Below are 22,358 nucleotides of genomic sequence, written 5' to 3'. Positions count from 1 at the left end.
GTGACATGCAATTTGGCTGTAACCATTGACATTCCATAATACCCTATCGCAAAAAGAGTCACTGACTGGCCACGATTGAGCCATACTCTGGGCAGCTCGATTGAAATAACCAGTCCCTTTTAATCCATTCTTGAGGACGCGCACTTCTAACCGCGAGATTAGACCAACGCTAAGGCCCGGTTTCACCAAACGTCGCTTAACTTTGATCTCGGTTTAATTCCCGTTTGTCTCTTTCAAAAGTAACAGTTGGAAAGAGACAAAGAACGAATTAAGCTAAGCTTAAAGATAAACGATGTTGGTGAAACCGGGCCTAAGTATAGGTAGGTAGGTAGTTTAAATAGTTGACGATTGCTTGCGCGCAATGCTGAATCAAATTGATTATATTTTCTAAACGGTACAGCGCGATGAGAAAGTTAGACAAACAAGAACGTGCAAATTCCAGGGTTCTCCTTCGGCGTTGAGATTCTCTTTAATATTTCACGTAGAGCTCGTTTATTTTTATTGAAAAAAAAACGTATAATATAATATAATCTCGTGGGATAAGCAGCGATATTTTCTTAATGACTCGAGCGATCTACGACCTGCATTACGGTCCTAATCGCCGATCCGTAATAGCCGCGTTTACGTCGGCGGCAACGATCGTGCCGGGCGATCATTTTAGTTCGACACAACTCGGTTTTTCTCGCTCTCTCCGTCTATGCCGCGCCTCCCAAGAGTCTCTTTCTTTCTGGGTCAGAAAATATACGGCTGCGCGCGACTGAAGCCTATCACACGATAGGAAAGCACAGACAATAGGAGTAAGGAGTAGAAGTACGGAATAGAAACCTATGTAATGCCAAGACACAATGATTCGTTGGCAATAGGAGCGCTGTCCAATCATCTGCTTTTTGAAACCACGCGCCTGTCCCAGAGGCTCAACTGCGATTGGTCAGGCCAGGTACAGGGAATAGGGAGCAGAAATCCAACGCGTCGGAAATTCTGTTCCTATTGCCTATTCCATATTCCATTGTGCATCGATACACGGTTTCTGCTAAGTTGGAATTTATTTATTTCTGTTTCCTGTGTTATTTCCTATTCCTATTGTCCGTGCTTTCCCATTGTGCGATAGGCCTGACTCATTGTGATACGTGTGATCGACGAGGGGCCCCGCGCACCCACCTGTTTCGCCCGAGAGACTTCAATCGAGGCCGTTTCATGGCGGCGCTTAGCGAAGTCTCTGTGGATTCTCCGTGATTCGTGTCCTGTACTCGCTGAAAGTGTACTGATAAGATATGTTGGAGATAGAGGAAAAAATTCTGAGAACCGCCGATAGGCATTTCTAACGTATCGGGAAAGAATGAGTCATTTTTTTTTCAACGAATCGATAGTTGCTGTATAAGGATGCACGATGCGTTCATTCATTCATTGTTAGGGAAATGTCGGATCAAGGGGATTTTACATGAGACACGATATGTTAATGGCTCTTCTTATGTATATTAACCTCCCCTCTCTCTCTTTCTCTCTCATGCTTCTCCTCCAGTAAAACTGAATTTTTATATCAATTTTTTAAAATTTATGTCTCTCTCTCTCTCTCTTTCTCTCTCTGTATCCAGTTATTTCAATTATGTAATTAGTGAAGAAAGTAATTTTACTTGTGCGCTTGTTTACGGGGTTCTCGAGTACGGGACCCGAGGTACCGACCGTTTCGTTACCGTTTTGCATCGCGCGCTTATTAACATACATACATATTAACTTTTTTTTTCTGTCAAAGTGCAACGCCTACTTCCTGCCGCTAGCACAACGTGAATCAGAGTCTTTAGCTTCTTCGGGGCCGCTTCTCGATAGGTTGACCGTAGGAGTCATCGGTTGTAACAGGGTCGTTATTGCAGGGTGAAAGATCCGTAATCCTGCGCGACCATGAAAGTCCTTGATTACCGGACGAACGTACCGAGCGGACGATAGATCCTCCGTGCATCGATGCATTTACGAGACAACGTCGCGTAATGTTCCTGGAGATTATCTAAATGCCTTCCTGAAACGTTAACCTTACAGATAATTCAAACTCGATTCATTTCCGGAACTGCTATCGCAAATTCTTGAGGCGAGCCGGCTTCCTGGTAGCGGGCGTCTCCTCGGATTGGAAGAAAAGATATCGAACGCGCAGTTTCCCATTTAAGTGGAATTTAACCTTTGATAAAATACACCGGTTCTAGCACGGCTTATCGCAATTTCGAGAATCAATTGTATGACATCATGCGAAACGTAATTAACATTTGTTAAAGGTCACGGTGTCAATAATTGTTGCAATACTAGCCGAATAATGATGCCATTGGTTGATATTTCAGATTTCGTGGCCCCTTTCATCTGATCACCAAAAACGAGCTTGAAGATGATTTATGTATTCCGTTGCTAACTGATTAATTGAAAAAGAAATTTTGTCTTTGTCAAATTTAGGTATGCATCAAAATCGTCGATAAATTAATGGCTCTTGCTGCAATCTTATGGTCGGTCTCTCCAACGTCGAGATTTTATTATCGCTGCGAAATATGAGGTAACAAGTAGTTGGCAATGAAGAAGCAATTAAGTTCTCATAGCCTCCGTACGTGAAGTGATTGATTAAATTCAAGATAGTACACAAGTAACACGTTTTTCCCTCTTCAAGGTTTTAGGATATCGCACAGGAAACGTCGCATTCTGGTAAGTAGTTGCTTTTTTTTTATATATAATGCCACGTATGGAAACCATAAATAAATGTAAAATCTTTTGGCGCGCAAACACGTGTGCGTGTGCGAGATCTGCAGGAGAGAATGTTTATTACTTATTAGGATAATTTAGCTCGTATATCGAATTTAACATGGCAGATGAATGTGTTGCGATACGCGCTGCGATTAATGAAATGCTAATCGTATCTGCGATAACAGCGATCATTTTAACCCGAAGAGATCTGCATAAAATTACAGACTTTATGAATCCTTTTATCACAAAAATCGAGGTTAATTAAATTCCTTTAAATATATATCTTACTTCTGCCTGCCTTCCGTACAAGATACCACAAGATATCTCGAAGTTACGCAGTGATTATATAACTGTACTTATCCTAAGTCGCAAAAATCTTAGTTATTATTACATTAAGCTTGTTACAAAGATGTCGCGGATGCTGATACTAAATATTTCCTCCAAAGTTTATTGCACATCAGTGACAGTCGAAGAATGTTTGCAACGACCAAGTAAAGAAGAAACAGTATGAGATAAATGTATAGACGTCTCAAAACGACAAGCATTCTAATTGAACATGAATCCCTCGTTTCACTTTGCATTCGATATTATTAATTATTGATTTAACCCTTTCGCGACCGAGTTACTTCTTTTGATTTCTTTTGGCTTTTGTCGATATGTTTTTTTTACTGCAAGCCAAGTCACTCTCAAGATCTTTTTAGATTTCGTAAGGGACTTATATGTCCCAGTGGTCGTGAAAGGGTTAAATGGGCCTACCAATTTCTTCTCGATGAAAGAACGAGGAAGACACAAAGGGTCAATTAATTTTAGTTAATATCCACGCAACTTCTCTCGCGCGTCTCAGTCAGGTAAAATTACTCGGAAGAAAACTACTCTGTGTCTCTCCTCGGTTTGTGGTACCGGCTATCAGCTACAGTTAGGCATCCATTACGACTGCAGGCAGCGCTAGACAACTGGCAAAAGTCCCGTGGATATCATACGCCTGTCGTATCCGACAAAGACCGCAAAGAAATCCACTGAACTTCTGCTGGATATTCGCGGAGTGGTGGATGACGTTTATCGACGCTGAAAACACCGGTCCTCGCAGGCTACTCTGGCCACCTGGCCGCTACACATTCGCACGTACAATTACGCGTGTACTCACACTTGCCTTGATTGAGTCGCGAGAGACGCGGCCATCGGGTGTCTCGGCGATTCCGTCACGCCGATTCCGCCGGTTCACCAAGAGGAGAGCGACCGGCGTGGCCCGGCGCGGCGCGGCGCGGCGCGGCGCGGCGCGAAGCGGTGTGGTTGCTCCTACCACTCCGCCCGAGCGCTACCAGGCGTGCACCAGGAGCCACGATGGTGGGGTCGTTGTCGCGTAGCCGGCATCAGGAGAGAAGCGAGGCGCGGAGTGTGAGTCGATAGGCTTGGCCCTCGCGAGCGAGAGAGCGGAGTCGCGGCCTGTCAGAGTCCACAGTCCTAACTCGGCCTCAGACTGCGATAGATCGTATCTTTCGCGGCACTGGTCCCGCCGCGGAGCAGCAGTCATTCAATCCTCGCGATCAAGCGAATCGCGCGCGATAGCAATCGCGGATCGCGAGCGTGTGTGTGTGTGAGCGCGCGCGCGCGGCGCAATCCGGCCGCTTTTCTTCTCGCCGGTTCGAATCTCCCTCCCGACCGATCGCGAGTGATCGAACGACCTTCGACTAGGATAGCGCGAAAAGTCCCGCGCGGGTGACTCGGCTACTCCCCCGCCGCGGAAACCATTGCCTTCCCGCCGAGCGTCACCGAAGCGAGGAGGCGAACGCGAGGGCGGATTATCGCGATCGCGTTCTCAAAAGAACGGGATACCGGGATACTGTTACAAGAGGTAAGATCTTCCTTTTTCTTGGCAGGTTTCTCGAGAAGGAGAGTAAGAGAGAAAGAGAGAGGGGGAGAACACGTGTAGGAGGCTGTGAGTGAGAGTATCGGCAGAGAATGTGCGGATTACGGTTTTGCGTCCGTGATAAACGAATTTATTCACGTTTTCTTTTTTTACGATTCTTCGCGAATAGCGCGTGTGCGCGTACATGAAGACGCGTGCGTACATATGTGCGCGCGCGTGTGCGTGCGCGTGCGCGAACCCCTTATGCGCATACGAGTGAATGAATTACTTTTGTGACGTAAGATCGTACGTGACATATGCTATGGGAATTTGGGAGCTGTAGAAATCGGCATATGTGCCGTTACTGCGAACTTATCATTATCGCACACGCGTTTCGTGAGGCCGCTATTAGAGCCTCAGGAAGTTACGGTTCGACAATAGCGAAGCGTACTTCTTTTCCGCTGTTAGACTGCCTTGCAGTCCCGGGAATATCAAAATATTTTTGTGAAATGAGCTTCAGAAATACCAAGCTAAATAATAGCATACTCTTTCCTTATTATTTTCTGGAATGAATTCCGTATTAATATTTTATTTTAAGACGTCATCTATTAAGTTTAAGTTGAGAATTCAAACGTGAAAAGAGACGTTTAATTTATTGAATGAGAATTCAAACGTAAAAAGAGACATTTTGTTAAAAAATTGTTTTTAATAAATTAAAATAAATTAACAAATGAGTATGGCTTAAATGTGTTAAACACAAATTTCAAGAAATAAAGGACTAAGAGCCGTGACAGGGTGGTGTCTAAATATTTTATTCTAAATTTATTGCGAAAAAAATATCACCTAAAATAAGTTAAATCTGAAAACGGAGACAGACAAGGCTGGGGATAATATTAAAATGTAATGTAAACTGTACGCAATTTATATTGTATTCTCATACTCGCAATTAACGCAATGTGCCGGCTTTCGAGATTTGAATACATTATGTAGTGACATTAATTATATATGTACATGTTTGATTACTCGAATGCAATTTTAATGTTAAATAATTTATGAGATGACGTTATATAACTGTGTTCGTTCAACTTACGAAATATCCTTACACTTCCCATGGAGTAAGATAGAGCTTCATTCTACACGCTCTGCTTTCCATGAACCTATAATATATTTCCGGTCTTAGTGGTCGAAGCGCGTTTTTCTAAAATTAGAACGAAATGCTGAAAGTGAAATAACACAACCTCATGGTACCAGGGTCGTGCCGCGGTTGGTGATTGTCTTTGTCCCGGGTTGTCGTGGATCTTCATAAAATTTCTAGAATACTGTAATCATCTTCAGAAACTTTTCGCGAAACTTATATCAGAGCCTGATACTAAATCTTTCTCGCGTGAGTAGCAAGGTTAATAATTTGTAATGGATTTTTATACGTTTTAACTACCGAAGTTATCAAGTAGTCAATGAATAGTACCTTCAATGTAAAATTAATGAATGGCCATTATCAAATTGATTCAGAAGAAACCTTCCACCATCAACATGATTATTTCTATGATATAAATAATTTCATAATTATTAATATTTAATAATTGTCGCTCAACGATCTATTTTTTATTATAAGCTATTTGCAATTTATTTTATTCACAACGTTTCTTAAAAGATGAGATGCGATTTCTGTGCGATGGGAATTTTTGTAAAGTCAGAAATTGTTTTTTAAATTGTGCTGCCTTACAAAATAAATAAGCTAAAGAAAATTCTTACGATATTTCGATATGAAATTATAAAATTTAAAATTAAATTACATAACATTTACATCAGCAAATGTACACCTTGTAGGTAAAATTATTACCTTATATAATAAGTAAACTGCTTGCTTTTAATTGTGTAAATTTTACAATTTTTTGTAATTTTTCATCATGCATTATAAACAAGCATTTACACAATAAAGAGTAAAGAAATGTATTGTAAAGATACATAAATTTATATATATCCGTTATCAATAGTGTAATTGCTACACTTATTACGTATGTAATTTTACATACTTTGTACAGTGTACGTGGCACGTGGCTTAGATAAGATACGAATCAGAGTTTTTATCTTCTGGCGAGTGGCGCGAAGTACTCGTACATTAGCGGATATAATTGCTCGATTAGTTTCTAAAGATAGATAAATGTTTTAATGTTACAATCCAGAAACAATTTTCATAATAGTTTCTGAAATAAGTTTTTACACAAAAAGATTCCCCCTTCTTCCGGGATTAACAATGAAATGGAGAAATAGCGCGTTCTTGAGAATGGAGTTGAATTTGATTTGAAGTTAAACGAGGTAGCGGCGAAACCGGCTATAAATCCTGGCACTTGTCGCATCGCGAAATGCTTCGCGTCGCGTTCGCGGGAAAAGTCACGCGAAAATTCTCAGGCGTTAATCGGGCGAATCTCCGCTCTCATCGCATGTGACAGCTTCTCGTGGAAATCTCGGGGCGTCTCGCAACGCGTACGCCTGCCCGGCGTTCGAGGATCGGAGACCGAGCGCGCTCGCTCGGCTGGGATTAAGTACACGAGATTATACCTGCGTAGCCTAAGATATCTTCGTGGCCGTCTGTGACGACGGTGATTATGTAATGACGTTAATCAGAGGTAGCGGCTGATCCTGAGCCCGAGCGGCACAAATCCGACGTTGGAAGCCGACTCATCGACGGCCCGAGAAAATTAAAAGCCTGAAACTAAATCTCCGGCGACCTTGGGGACGTAATGCCGCGGCGTGTCCGGCGATCGCACAGTGGCAAGTTAAAGCTGTCCGGCCGATGCGATGCAAGATTGACAATCGGCTGGCGTTGAACAATTCAATTGGCCGTGATCCGCGTGGCGTTGGCTTCGAATGCGAAACGTGGACCGTACGAGCCTGAGCAGGAAGATTGTCGTGGACCGCTTTAAGTCTTGCGATTCCGTCGTAAGACTTAGGCCCGGTCTACAATGAGTTGTTGGTCGTTAGTCAGAAGTCGGGACTGTATGTCTATCCTTTTTCTCTCCGGGCGAAAGAAAAAGGACCGACTAACGACTCATTGTAGACAGGGCCTTAGGGTCAGAGCACAAAGCAACGTAATAGCTTACGGCGAAGATGCAAGCGTAAACGTAGAGAGCGCATAAATTTTGGCGTAAATGTAACGTCATATGCAATTGGAGGTAAGTACAACATACGTCAAAGCTTGTGCGCTAATCTACATTTACGCTTCTTTGTCGTAAGATATTATGTTGCTCTGTGCTCTGACCCTTCAGTCGACGGAATCGGAAGGGCCTAAGCAGAATAGCTGTCTTGTAATCTTAAGTCCCAATAGAGTTTTTGTGCATCACTTTAAGACAAAGATTTGAAACGTAGAACATTGTCTTAAGACTAGACTTAAGGTAAGGCAGCTATTCTGCTCATGCCCTTAGACTTAGAGACGGAATCGTAAGACTTAGGTCGGTGTTAGAAGTCAACGTACAAAGAATGTATGTCGCAGCCATCGCATTGCGAGACGACATACACTCGATCGAGTCGAAATTTTGGTACTATTTGGACACTTATATAATTTACACCTACTCAGCTGATCTATGCACCTACATAGACCAGCAATAACCTACTTTGATGACATTACATTTTTTCACTCCTCCCGCGAATCTTTAATTCTCAAATTTTACTTTAACTCCTACTTAAAAGGACCTACTTTAATGCTGAATTGGCAAAAGTAGAAATTTCCGACACTATCAGTTTGAAAGTAGGAGCAAATTTTGTACTTGCAGTTCGACCTCTTTTACTGTCTTAGGTCCTGCTATATAATAGAATTAAAGGTTCAACATAGGGCCAAAATTTCGTCTCGGTTATCTACGACAATTCTTTGTGCGTTGACGTACCGACATCGACTTACGTCTCACGACGGGATAAACGATTACGACGATCTTTCTGCCCAGGCCCTAAGGTGGGACACGAGGAAATCGAACTTCGCAGCGGCCTATAGCGATTCATCGGGTGTAAATTATGGAAACGAACCGCTCGGACGTAGTCTCGGTTTTAAAAATCGGAGACAGTTTCGCTTTCTCGTGCGCGTTATTTCTTCTCTCTTGTTTTTTCCCCGCTAATCTCTATACGACACTTGCTAGCCTCGCGAATCTGCCGGCATTGCAAACGCGGGCAATCATGACATATTAAATTTTCCCCTCGGATTGATCGCGATCGCGGGCCGCACGTGCATGCAAATGACAAATAGAAAACACGCCGCATCCGTCCGCGACGTTACTCCGGAAAATTCATCATGATTTATCAGCGACAAGTCGCCCGGCGACTGTAATGAGCGTCAAGCTAGATGCTCGGAATTAATTCGCCTTTGCACCTTCCGGTTTTCGTGACGACCGACGGTCGTTCAGAGATGTAGGTGCAATGTTACTCCGAGCGCACTCCTCATTATCCGACCAACCCGAGTGACGATCAGCCCCGAGAAGAGTAAACGACTGAGTAAATTCCGTGATCAATATCTGCAAATAAAGATAATCGTTGGCAAATATTTCCCGGTTTAACTTAGCCACGAAAGCGTTTTGAAGCTCGATAAAAAGTTAGACGTCCGAGCGCACACACGGCTGAAGAAGAATGGCACGTGGAGATGAGGAAGACAAAAGGACAACTTCAAACGGCATTTCTCGATGAATTTTCATATCTGGCCTTGCGGAACTCCCGGAATCTGGCGGGGCCCGAAGCGGTTCTCTCGCAACGACGCTCCGAGATTCAATTTCCGAGCTTCATCCGCGCCGCACGCACGGGATGACCACGTGTCCCTCGCTTTGGGAACACCGTCCGGCACCGTCGAAATCGGCGAGAGACGCGGAGAGCCGCGAGCGTTTCCAAGTCGATCGTCGCGAATTACTCGTTCGGCGCGTCCACTCGTCGGCGCAGCAGGCCGAGGCAGCGATGTAATATCGCTTGGCGCGTCTGTATCGTCGCGATAACGAGTTTCCAGGTGTTTACGACCACGCGACGTCATCGAACCCACCTTTACCTTTCCGGCCGTGTCCATTCGTATGCATGCGCGGCATGTTGTACGGTACGCCACGTTGTATCTTCACTTCGGCGCAACGCGTCTCGCAGCGACGTCGAGAATGGAGAGACCTGCGAGCCCACGTTTCCGCCGATCCTCCACGTATCGGCCAGTCCTAACCGCAGATAACGATGCTTCACACGTGCACGCTATGTTCTGAAGATTCCCTCTCCACAGGTGTAACTTATGCAGACAATGCAACACCAATTCCGGGAGAGACTAAAAGTAGTTTATATCCATATGAATAGTGCCTGCAGTGGCTACGTTCGTTTTCTTCTCGAAAGAGTTTATTTCGAGGAAGAAATGAGAAATAATTATTCATGCAAAATAGTAATAACTAGATAGAATTTTATTAAGGTGAGCTGCACATCTGACTTTCGTTGAAGCTAATCACACATTGAGTGGTACAGGATTAATTTTCCGGCACAAGAAACGTACAATTGGTACGAAATACTTTACAACGCTTTAGCGCCGTGCGGCTAAAAGTTATACATAAAAAGATTGTTTTAATATTAAGAGCGTTAATGTTTGATGCTAATTATTTATTTCTCCTTTATATTATTTTAAAGTAAGAAATGATCTTCTATTTTATAATATTAGTTTATTCATTGTAAATCGATGTGAAGAAATTTCATATTAACATTGTTTAAATGAAAATGCGCGGATCTCACACTTGGTTGGTAACAGGCGGCTCTTGCAAAAACACGGATAATTGCGCTTTCCGGGATCGTATACGGTAATAATGTCGGAATAATTTTATAAACGACGGACGTCGTTTGTAAGACGTTTATACGACTCTTTGAATTCAGAAAGGTACTTGATTTTATCTTGCCAAGAGAAAAAAAAATTTACGCCCATTGACGTAAAGAAACGAGGTAACGACACTTTCACTTTTTGTCCGAGTGACAATGTTAAGCGTGACGTGAAAATAAAACGATCTTATTAACGCCAATTTTTACACGTCACTAAAGCATTGTGGAATATTAATTTGTACGTTTTTTTATCCGTGAATATTGTGCCGAAAAATTAATCCTGCACCGCTCAATGTGCGATTAGCTTCAATGAAAGTCTGATGTGCAGTCCACAATTTTTGCCAAGAATCTTTTATTTTTAGCCTTCTATATCTTGGCAATTGACATATTTACTACTATGACTAATCATGGCTGGGTTGCAGTAAAGCGCTAAATTTTGTAATAACAATTTCAAGTGGTAAAACGGTACGAAAACTTTCCATGGAATCAAGGCTGTTGATCTTATTACGAAAAAAAAGAAGAAACCGCGATAATTTATCGCGCCATTCGTGATTTAAAAATCGCACGAGGGGCTTTACTGCTCCTCCCGATATCTTATGTACCCCCTTATCGCGCGCTTATCGATACGTGATAACGGGCATGGAAAATCAAACAAATCGCACTTTATCTTTCAGGTCGTCCGTTATTTTTTTACATGAATTTTGAACTTCTTCTATATACGTTTCTCTAGCGTTCTCGATACGTTCGCCGCGAAACCTGCATGTGCCAAAAGGTCGTCACGAGCGAGACGCGACAGACATATTTTGGTTCATTGCGCAATTTATTTACGTATATCGCGGAGAGGAAACGAGAGCCATTCAGAACTGCAGACGAGTTACGCACTGCATATTTATTAATTACGCGCGATTAACATTCGGCTATTAATCTTCTTTCACTATTAATTTATTTAAATTAAAACCAAAAACTTAATAAAAAATAATTTAATATATTAATTTTTTTTCATCATGACTGATGATAGAATAATTGTTACTTTTAATAGATATATATATATAGATATTAATATAATCGTCATTTGACTTTCTTAAGTAAACATTTTGGAAAAGTAAGAGAAGTTGATTTTCTAATTTAAACAAAAGTATGTTAGAAGATAAATTTAAATATTTTTTCCGATATCAGGCGTACGAATAAATATTTTTCTTATTAAACGTATGTTAAGATAAAATCAAGCTTTTTCTAGCTGAAAAACAAGCTTCTTTATCGTTTCGCACTCTTCATATTTCATCTGTCAAGACAACTTAAATTTCAGAATTCGCTATCAATATCTTAACATTGAAGTAATCGCATGGTCTTGACCTCTAATATCGCACATTGAGGGAGCTGCACAGATTGAATATACCCTTGGTACCTTTTCTTCTTATTAACATAATATCTATCCTGTCGCTCTACTATAAATGCATTATTAAAGATTTCTTAACAAAACGTAAAATATATACAATATTGTAAAATGATTTAAAAATTATGAAATAACAAATTATTAATATCATCATATCAGAATACACGTATGCATGTCGCTAGATATGAAGAAATCTCTCTTTTTTTTTTAAGAATAATTATACGTGTCGTAATCTCGTAGATTAGTGGCGTCGTTTTAAATTGCGCCAAGAAATGAGACTCATTAGTACCCCGCTTATTACTCGCCAGTGCCGCCGCGTTAATTCGTAAATCTCAAATTATTGCTGGCTTCGCGAAGCCTGCATCACGTGTGTGTAGCCCTCGGGTCGCGTGCCTTTCGAGAAAAAGACGGCAGGTACAGAGACCGACGGTGCGAAATAGGCACGAAGAAAGATGGGGAAGTTAGTTGGGTCGTGTGAAATCTTTCCTCCACCAGGGCCTCTGAATGTGGTGAAGGTCGCCACTGACGGCTGTCATTAGCAATGCTGATGTTCCAGAGACGGCATAAGTGACTGCGACCCCTGTATATTTATTCTATCTTCTCTCATCTATTCTGCCGCTCTTTCTGGTTTTCATTTTCGAACATACCTTCCCGTACACAAATCATAATTTATTCTTTTCTACTCCTTAATTTCAAATCCTTATTTAGAATGGTGTTCTGTGCTATACTTAAAACAGACTCTTCAAAGTTTTGTCGTTGCTATGTTCACCTTATTGAAAATTTAAATTTGAACGGTTCATTGAAAAATATGGTCTAATTACTTATTGAAAAACTTGAAAGACAATTCTGAAGTTACGAAAAAATTAAATATATCTTTCAATTTCATTAAAAATGTTTACACACATTTTTCTCCTCTTTATACGTTACGATATACTTTCTCTCGCTACAATCATCTCCTTGTTTTTAAAATTATCTTTGAATAATTCGATAAACTTGTTTTAATGCAATTTGTCTTAGAATGTAAAGCCAAAGAAAAAAAAAGATATATATTTGGTATTATAATCCGTTAGTTCTCTAAAATAAGTTTATAATAAATATTATCTAATAAATGATATTCTTTGTTTCATTCGAAGATGTAATTTCTATGAAGCACATGGATTTTTATCTCCTCTCTTGGAAACTTGTCAAGCTATTAATGTTTAATAGCTAGACTATTTCATACTTGATTACTGCTCCGCGAGTTTCCTGGGACGCTACTGCGGACTATTTTATTCGATTGAACTGATTCAGTGCTACCAGCCACTTCTATTATCTCCGATAATGTCTTCTGCGGAGCATCTGATTCGTTCATGGCCGATTGCGAAAACATATAAATGTGCCTACCGATCTGTCTATCTCTCTTTTTTCATCTCCTTTGACTCTCCATGTATCCTTCGTTGAATGTACAAGGTACAGGTACCTGGAACATCCCGTAATTTCTTCTGCAGCTCGCTCGCTATCGTTTCTCTCTGTCGTTCCCTTCCTACCTCGCGTAGTTCAGAGTATAGACCTTTTAATGTATGCATACATCAATAGCTTGCGGTCTGAGAAACCGAGGTGGTCGAGAAAATGATCGCTATCGCCCAAGGCCCTTTAAGTTACACGAATGAAATTCTGACGTATCATTGCAATACACTGCGTTACGTAACGCACAGAGTGGACTAGTGTGAACGGAATATCTTAAATCTTTCGGCGAAAGGCGTCAGCGACTTTTAATTGACTCTCCTTAAATGTGATTGTTTCGCAACCGGAATGGAAAGTATTTAGAAAAGAAATAATACGAAGACAAGGCGAAAAGGTTGTAACATTGTTTTTCTGAAGGGATATTAAAAATTGGATAATTTTTAGAAATTTAAAATTTGTAGATTAAATTGACCGAGTACATTTGACTGTAGTTAACGGCATTGAATGAGTTGAAATAAATGCGTTATATTTTGTGTAAAATATAATGTTGTTAAGTTCACTAATGGTAAATTAAATAATGAAATATCTAACACGGTGAGAATCTGCACGGACGTTCGGCAGGGGTGTATTCTCCCGCCGAATTCTTCTGTTCAACATTTACTCGGAGAGCATCTTTCAGGAAGCGTTGGAAGATGTTGAAAGGGGAATAAAGATCAATGGAGCATGGCTGTAACCATATTCGTTATGCAGACGACACAATGCTGATTGCCGATAATGTAAACGATCTCCAACAACTTCTCGATGCTACTGCAGCATCAAAGGACAAAGCAGCAGGAATATGGGACTGGACATTAATATTAAGAAAACGAAATTTATGTTTATCACTCGGGAACCAGATATATTCGGGAACGCCGAATTAATATATGAAGGCTCACTAATGGAACAAGTGAGCAAGTTTAAATATAGAGAGAAATAAAATGCCGCATAGGAACTGCCCGTCAGGCATTCACGAAACTCAAAAGGGTCCTCGCTAACACGGATTTCGATTTCGGTATGAAGTTTATCAGAAGTTATGTATGGTCGGTACTTCTGTATAGCGTAGGAGGATGGACATTGAAAATATCCGCAATGAACAAGATGGAAGCCTTTGAGACGTGGGTCTACCGCAAGATCCTCAAGATACCATGGACAGCAAGGATGACCAATGACGAGGTTCTGAGGTGATTGGGCAGGGGGCGAGAGATACTGACCCAAATAAAAAGGAGGAAAACGGCATATTTGGGGCACGTTGTGCGCAACGCAAAGTACGAACTGCTACAACTGGTCATTGAAGGAAAGATTGAAGGCAGAAGAGGGGCAGGAAGAAAGAAAATGTCCTGGCTCCGCAATATAAGGCACTGGACTGGACTGAGCACCGTGAAAGACCTGATCCACGCATCGTGGAATCGGGAAGAGATGGAGGGTGCGGTCGCGAACATTCATTAGTGGATACGCACGGGAAGAAGAAGAAATAATGAAAACATAGAACATCGTTCGTTTCGTACAGATGTATGTAAATCTACCCGAGATGAGATATAATTATACTCATATGACAGATTTACGATCGTAGTCACTTATACAATTTACGGATTGTTATTTCGATTATCAAACTGTTAATTGAGGTAGACAGAAACGGAGAAATACTTAAGACAGTTTTAAATCAAATAAATTCGCAATCAAATATTTACTACCTGATAATGTCACACACAGGTACTTTACGTCAGCTCATGAATGATATTGCGACACCTGATTATTAATAGCGAGCACATGACATATAGGGTGCTAATGTAAATATTGCGCGATGCAATCTTCTTCTACATTTTGATGTCGATATAAAAAAAATATGTCTTATTTTATTTCTGGTTCTGAATCCTTATCTTATTTATTACGACATAGTGATATGCGTAATTCAAAATTATTATACAGCAATTTCATAAGATGCACATTCAATCAGAAATGTCATTTTAGATTATAATTATTATAGTTATAGGAAATGTTGTATACATCGTGCATATCGCATCGTTTACATCGAAATTGCATTACGATATTATCGCATTTAAAGTGTTAATAGCAATGGTAATACAATAATTTTAGTAATCACATAATTTTTGCATATTCACAGAAACATCACGTGAAATATATCGCGACATGCGTAGAAAATGAAAATATTGTACACAAGCGATTGCGTTTTCGCGTCGTGTCATCATTATCTATTTGAGAACATATTCAGAGATAAGCGTTTTATCAAGATGCCGCGTAGGTATTGGTTGGCACTACTGATAAAAATGTATTTTTTTACGTACTTAAAAAATTACATTTTCCTGGTTTTACAGGCGAATTAATAAAGCCGGATTATTTGTAAAGAAATTAAGTTAATAAAGACTTGATATTCAATTGCAATGGCGGGATTTAAATTAGCGAAATCTTTATTCACATACATCTTATATCTAGAAGAAAGAAATTTAATCAACTGGCGATAATTATATTAAACTTGGTAAAATTCAGAAAAAAAATTTGACTTACAAGTTTGTTATACTGAGAAGGTATCGTTTAAAGTAGATATCGTAAAGCTTATAAACGGTATAATTCTGAGAATTTTGGTTTCACCGTTTAATAAAAATGTACTTAAAAGTTTGTTAAATTGAACATATGTAATATTATGATAGGTACATTAAGAAAGGAAAAGTTTAAGTCATAGGGAAAAGTGAGGTACCTTATATTTCATACACTGTAAAGCTTACAATGAAATGGCCTTGAACTCTTTAGTTCTCTTAGTTCCATCGATGATTATAATGTTTAAAGATCCAGTTCTTTTTTTACACGAGTTACGGATAAACGTACAGTCGAGTGCATCACGATTGCGTGATATGAAACTGCAAATGTTACATCACCGTTGTCAACGAGGTGCAAACTGTGTTTCCGGGGTTTATAACTGACCCTTGCGACCAATTGAGTATAAAGAAGATTGTCAGCAAGTGCGTTAATCACACTGGTATTTAAAATCAGATTTTCATGCAAATCGAACTCAGGTGTTTGTTAATAGATTAAGTGCAGCAGTGACGTGATAATGAAAATTCTTTTATCAGGGTTAGTTGTCTACGCTTACTATCTCCTCGTTTCTGTTTCAAGAAATTTGATAACAAAATTAGTATGTAAGTGCAATAAATTTGAAAAGACATACAGTAAAAATAAGAAGAAGAAAATAAACTCACAAAACTGCGATAGCTTGCTTGCACTTGCTTGTAGAAACGTGAAGCCATACGTTTAATTTTAACTGTAACTATTATACGTACACACATATAATGTACGATGGAAAATACGATTCTGCTTTAGATATAAATGTTTACGAGATATCTTTATGTGTGACTGCTTTATATAGCAGTTTTATATTGCAATTTTTAATTAATTTATTAATTAAAATTATTTTTCTCAGAACAATTCTATTTGCGATGAATAAACCTGCTCTTAAGTCACGACAAATCTGTTTTCCTACGAGTTACGCATAATGAGAGGGCGAAGGCCGACCGGCTATTCACATGTTAATACGCGATGATCTCGACGTTCCACGGCATTTCGCGTGAAAATGTAACTCTTTTGATATCAGAGTGCGCATGTACTTTAACAACTCTTAGTTCTTTTTATTCTAATTTACATATTAAGCAGATAAGATTTATAGGATCGATCAATTACATTTGAAACATCATAGACAAGCCGAACAAGGTAGACTATTGGTAGATTTGAAAGATAAATGTGTCAAAAGTATCATCGTATTATTGCTGCAACCACAAAAGTAATGATTGATGACACGCGGTGGAATCAATAATTCTACAAGAGGCGCGAAACAAAATAACGTAGAAATTATCTGCGTAATCTCATTGGAGATTTGACGTGTGAGATATATTTTAAGTGCTCGATTGAATTCCCCGATGTGGAATTGCAAATAAATAGTGAAACTTCATCGTGGACAACAATCAGCGAACAAAACTCGCGGTTGCGACCTCGACGTTTGACAGGACACCATGTTAGGAGACTGTCAACTGGTAGCGAGGCACGTTCAACGACTGGTACGACGACTCGTTAGAAAACACGTTAGAAATGCCGTTTCGTCTGAGTTGGCTTTTGAGCGACGATCGCGCCTACCGTCTCGCCGCGAAATGTATGTCAGCACGACGATATTGTTCCTAATTGCCTCTATTGGCAGGCAATGGATATTATTTCAGGCACGGCGACTGCCACATGTGGTCTTCGCACGACGCCGATCTTGAATCACTCGCCCGGCCGTCCTCGCTCTGTTAACACGATCAGAACAGTTGCCGGCTATCGACGATCTATGAAAAATTATGGCGGACGGCGTAGTAATCTGATAACGACTTCAATTCGGAGCACAATCGGACAATCACCTTGGAAAGTAGGACGATTCGCACGTGCCTTAAGCACGAATGGATTTTTAATTGTTAGGGGAGAGTCACCTATTATGCGATAAGCTCCTAATATGTTTTTGCTAAATTAATAGGCAATATCTATTGGCTTTATTGTGAATTTGTTGCCCTTGGAGTGAAATCTGATTAGTGAAAAATTCATTGTCAGATCGTTGCGAATAAAGATTTGTGATTAGATTTTGATGTTGAAAACCTGCTACCTCCTATTAGAAGCCTGTCTCATAATAGAGGACGTTCCTTTATATCGTGTAAGTGAGCGACATTTGTGCAAATTGTCAGAAGAACAACGATCTTAGCTACCACTACAAATATTATTTCTGCTCATTCATCACCCTCTTCGAGGGAGAATAGCGAAGAGGCGAGGAGGGATCTCAGATAGCGTGGAATAAATAGAACGATTCGCACGTGCCTTAAACACGACTGGGTTTTTAATTATTGTATCGCGTATGTGAGCGGTATATTTCGCAAACTATCAGAAGAACAACGATCTTAGCTTCCGCTACAAATATTACTTCTGCTCATTCATCACCCACTTCGAGGGAAAGAAGCGAAGAGGCGAGGAGGAATCTCAGATAGCGTGGAATAAATAGAAATGTCGATACGTAAGAGTGTACTCGCTTCAAGATCAATAAGTTTAAGTCCTGTTCCAGCATCCAGTCCTGTCACCGGTGGCCATTGGCCCCGTCGTCGTCTGAATTCTGTCGTTCTTTTGCAATCGCTTCCTGAGGTTTACGCGAACTGACAGCAATCGTGTCTCGCATCTATCTGCGCTATGCGCGCGAATCGATCGATCGGCACTAATTGAGCCGGTCATAGGCAGCCTTAGGGGGACTTATTAGCAATGCGAATCTTGTTATTCGCGATTACTCGAGTTGACTGACCTATCCTGCTCCGACGCATGCCTCTAGCGTGATCTCTAGGCGCGCTGCGGCTTGCTAATCGTTTCGCACGAATGCGTGATACTAATACTTCGATATTATTTACATGAGAACCCATACAACACAAAAGCTTGCAACAAGATTGCCGCAAGATTGCAACATTGCATCTTGCAGTGTAATGGTACATAGATATTGCAGAGACATTATTTTATGTTACTTTAGCAATGTTGTAGCAATATTATTTTAAAATATTGATACAATTATGTTTGTAATATGTATATTTCCTCGTATCACTTTTATAGTTTACTAGAAATGACAAAACGCGCGTTTCGCGCGCGCAGTTTGTAGTTCAGCATTGTATATTTTTAAGGATTTGTATACATGCAAAGAGAAGTGATTCTATGCGCAACGTCAATTTAAAATAAAAAGTAATTATTCACTCACTGATACGACTCGCAACAGCACAGTTGTACATCGTCAACTAGGTATATATGTTAAACTGTAACAATACAAATATGCATATGATTATAAACTAATCATGTAAAATTGAAATTATTGTATCAAATGTACTTTATATTTTATATTTAAAAAATAGGCATTTATTAAAATAATTATGTAGAATGCTGAAAAAGTCTTCCCTTTAAATATAAACTGACCAAATTTTATACGTATGGTTTTGTCTCTAACACTTATTCGAATTCTCGTTCGAATCATTTGGCTAAATAAAAAAAACACAGAACAGATGCTTTATTTTGCACAAGTAGCAAATAAATAAAAATGTAAGACTTACCTTACGATTTCTCCGCCGTTGCCCGATGCCTCCCCGGCCTCCTCCTCCTCCTCTCAGATTTCCTCGTTGCACTCACAAAACACTCACTCGCAAAAATCATCGATCGCGCGAAATTTCCGGCACTCCCGTACGCGATGTGAAATACCGCGAAACGCACGAAATGCCATTGACAAATAGGTATCGCGTGACTTTCTATCATACAAATTACTCGAATTAACAACTTGCATTTTTGATTCGGAAGAATGGATAAATCACTTTTGAATTGGCGATATAAAAGGCAATACAAGCATCGGAAGCATAATCTGCGGTAAAGAAGTAGTTATTAGTCCGTAACGAAACGATATTTTACAATCTTTGTCATTTAATCTAATGCTTGAAACGAAATCGGTAGATAATTAAAAGCGCGGTGCGTAAACGAGATGTAACCGCGACAAAATACCACGGTTTACATTTATAATTTAGATGAGTTAGTCTCGTGAAATATCTATACGTTGATAAAGAACCGTCGCCTCAACATGCAATTCGTTTCTCATTACAAGTTGTAGAAACTTAATAATTAATCGAGGAACGTTAATTGTTACTAATAAAGGTGTGCAAATCAATAGTGTTTTATCCCTGCATTCATCGCGATCGAGTCTTGGAAACCGATAACGCAAAAATAATGCCACGCACGGAGCGACTCTCGCCACTGCTTGCCGGCACGACGTTCGGCGCGCGAGTGAGAGCGCAGCGACCTTCGGGTAAACTTTGGCCCGCGTAACGTCGTACGATACCGCGCCGAGTGAAAAACAACAAAAAAAAAACGTTGAGAATTCGTTGTCCCGCCTACGAAATGGAAAATTCCGTACTTAATATTTTACATTACTTTGTACCGTGACTGTTACTACGTTTTGTGTATCATTCTGCGGACTTATTGGTACCGATTAAATAAACGATTAATTCTGTTCAATCGAGAAAATGTATCGGAACAAAAATCATTGTTAAATTCTAACTACTAAGATTAGAGATTTTACCTCAATAGTTGGTGTATACAAATGTATATTTCTAAATTGCAAATCTTCATTTACTATAAATTTTAAAGAGAAGTGAAGCACACCGTGCTTCGAGAAAACATATATTATGCATGCATTATATTGCTATGTTGCTGTAATATTACATTGTAATATTTCTGGAGGCGGACATTTTACCGTTGCTGCAAGATTGCAGCAGGGTTGCAGCAACATTTCGCAGCGTTTAGGCAATGTTGCAATCTTGCGATAAATTATTGCTGCAATGTTGCTGAAACCTTGCTGTGCTGTATGGGAACGATGGGTCGTCCGGTGTGGTCCCCATCACCGTTCTTCACTTCGGGTTCGTTATCCGTTTTCTTTTTACTTTTACTTTCGCGATCTTTATTGGAATCTCGCGACAATTTGCGAGGAAAGAGTTGCGAAAGTGGAGAGAGAGAGAGAGAGAGAGAAAAAGAGAATTACTTACTTATTAGAAGTTGCATGTAACGACACAAATTACTTTTTGACATAACCCATAATTTGTGAGATAACTTTCCATCGTAATTTCGACTTTTCGTTTCGTTTATAATGATACGGAGAAATGTCATCCGCAAAAAACGAGACTCGTGCAGAAAGTAATGTCAGTCGCAGGAAAGCATTCCCAGAAGAGACGTAATGCCTATACGTTCCCGAATACGTAACACATTTTAGATATCCATCGATCGGTGCTGCGCGACGTATATATACACACGCGTGCTCCGAAACCAATTAACGCCTCATTTGCGGCCGGTCGCGTTACTATTCGACGGCTCACAATGCGACCGCCGATCGTGCGTGACTCCGGAGTTTTTTTTTTCTTCTTTGCAGAATTCGTCACGGTATCTCCAATGTCTTCGAAACTTCGGTACAGCCGCTCCCGTCCACATATCGCACGTTGGGGCACGTCTACGCCTGGCTTTCCCGGGCAACTTTTGTCTATTGTCGATGCAAATAAATTTCTAACAGCGAGATTCAGTCCGTTTATTGATCAACAAAATCGCTAATTCGATCCGGTGAGGAATTCTTGGCAAGCATTGTCGAGGGTCAGTCTAAATGTAGTCAAGCCGGTGAACAAGGCTGAGAAGTGTCCAGAGCGTAAACGTATCTTGTATCTTTAATGCACTGTTTCTTGTCTGAAGTAACGTTTGCAATCTCACTGTTTTCTGCAAACTCGTGTTCTGCTTTTAGATTACCCAACAGATTACCTCTTTCTCTTCCTTTCCCTCTCTACGTTATAATCTTATCTAAAATCTGTTCTTCCTCGACGATGTTTCTCGTAATCAATTGCTAAATGAGGATTTATAAATTTATCAAAAGTCTATAATCCGTAGTCTAAAGATAAATACAGATTGTATCGCTAATTTCTTAACTAGAGCATCTTTCCAACGAGACTATACATTGACGAGCAGAATTACGTGCCATCAACTTGACGATCAAAGTTCAATTTATGATCGAACGATGACGTCGGCTACTTACGCACATCGGTCGTGGATGATAACAGAATGATTTTGTAAATTCAACTGCAGACGAAAGAATGCATGGAATGAGAAAAGAAATACTGTAAAAGGACTCTGATAGAAAAGTCATCAATAAAACCGCGTTTGCATTATGATAGATTAATACTTGTCATTTCTCTACACGTTCGAGAAGTGATTTATCGATCGCGGCTCTCTCTCTTCTTCGAGAGCGGAATTAAATGCAGCTAATTGATTAATTCGCCGAGGTACAAAACGCCTCGATCGGTCAGACTGGAGTGCCGTTATGCCCGAAATATCATCCCAAATGATACGCGGTTTTATTACAGCAGAAAGTTCGTTAACAGCGACAGTCCGACGTTAACCCGTTAATAATAGTCCATTCATGCCCGTATGATTAATCACATTTTTATGCACGGTGCAAGGACAAGGGAGACGCTCGTCGTCTACTTTAAACTGTACGCTCGTTAGGTACTTTTTAAAACAAGCTCATTTTTTGGCGAT

General features: G+C 40.2%; 1 protein-coding gene across 2 annotated transcripts in view; it reads left to right on the top strand.

The window, feature by feature from the left end:
• Positions 1-4,073: 4,073 nt before the first annotated feature.
• The window catches only part of LOC105569971, a 31,484-nt gene continuing 13,199 nt past the window's right edge, over positions 4,074-22,358 (top strand). For both annotated transcript variants that reach the window (XM_012026858.1, XM_012026857.1), the window contains exon 1: positions 4,074-4,567. The gene's annotated coding sequence lies outside the window, so the exon portion shown is untranslated. The remainder of the gene's footprint in view (positions 4,568-22,358) is intronic.

Source organism: Vollenhovia emeryi, unplaced genomic scaffold (assembly GCF_000949405.1).
Source record: "Vollenhovia emeryi isolate VEMERY1.0 unplaced genomic scaffold, V.emery_V1.0 DF939122.1, whole genome shotgun sequence".
In the NCBI taxonomy this organism is placed as follows: Eukaryota; Metazoa; Arthropoda; class Insecta; order Hymenoptera; family Formicidae; genus Vollenhovia; species Vollenhovia emeryi.
The sequence above is the reverse complement of the archived record's forward strand: the minus strand, read 5'-3'. Positions and strand labels throughout refer to the sequence as shown.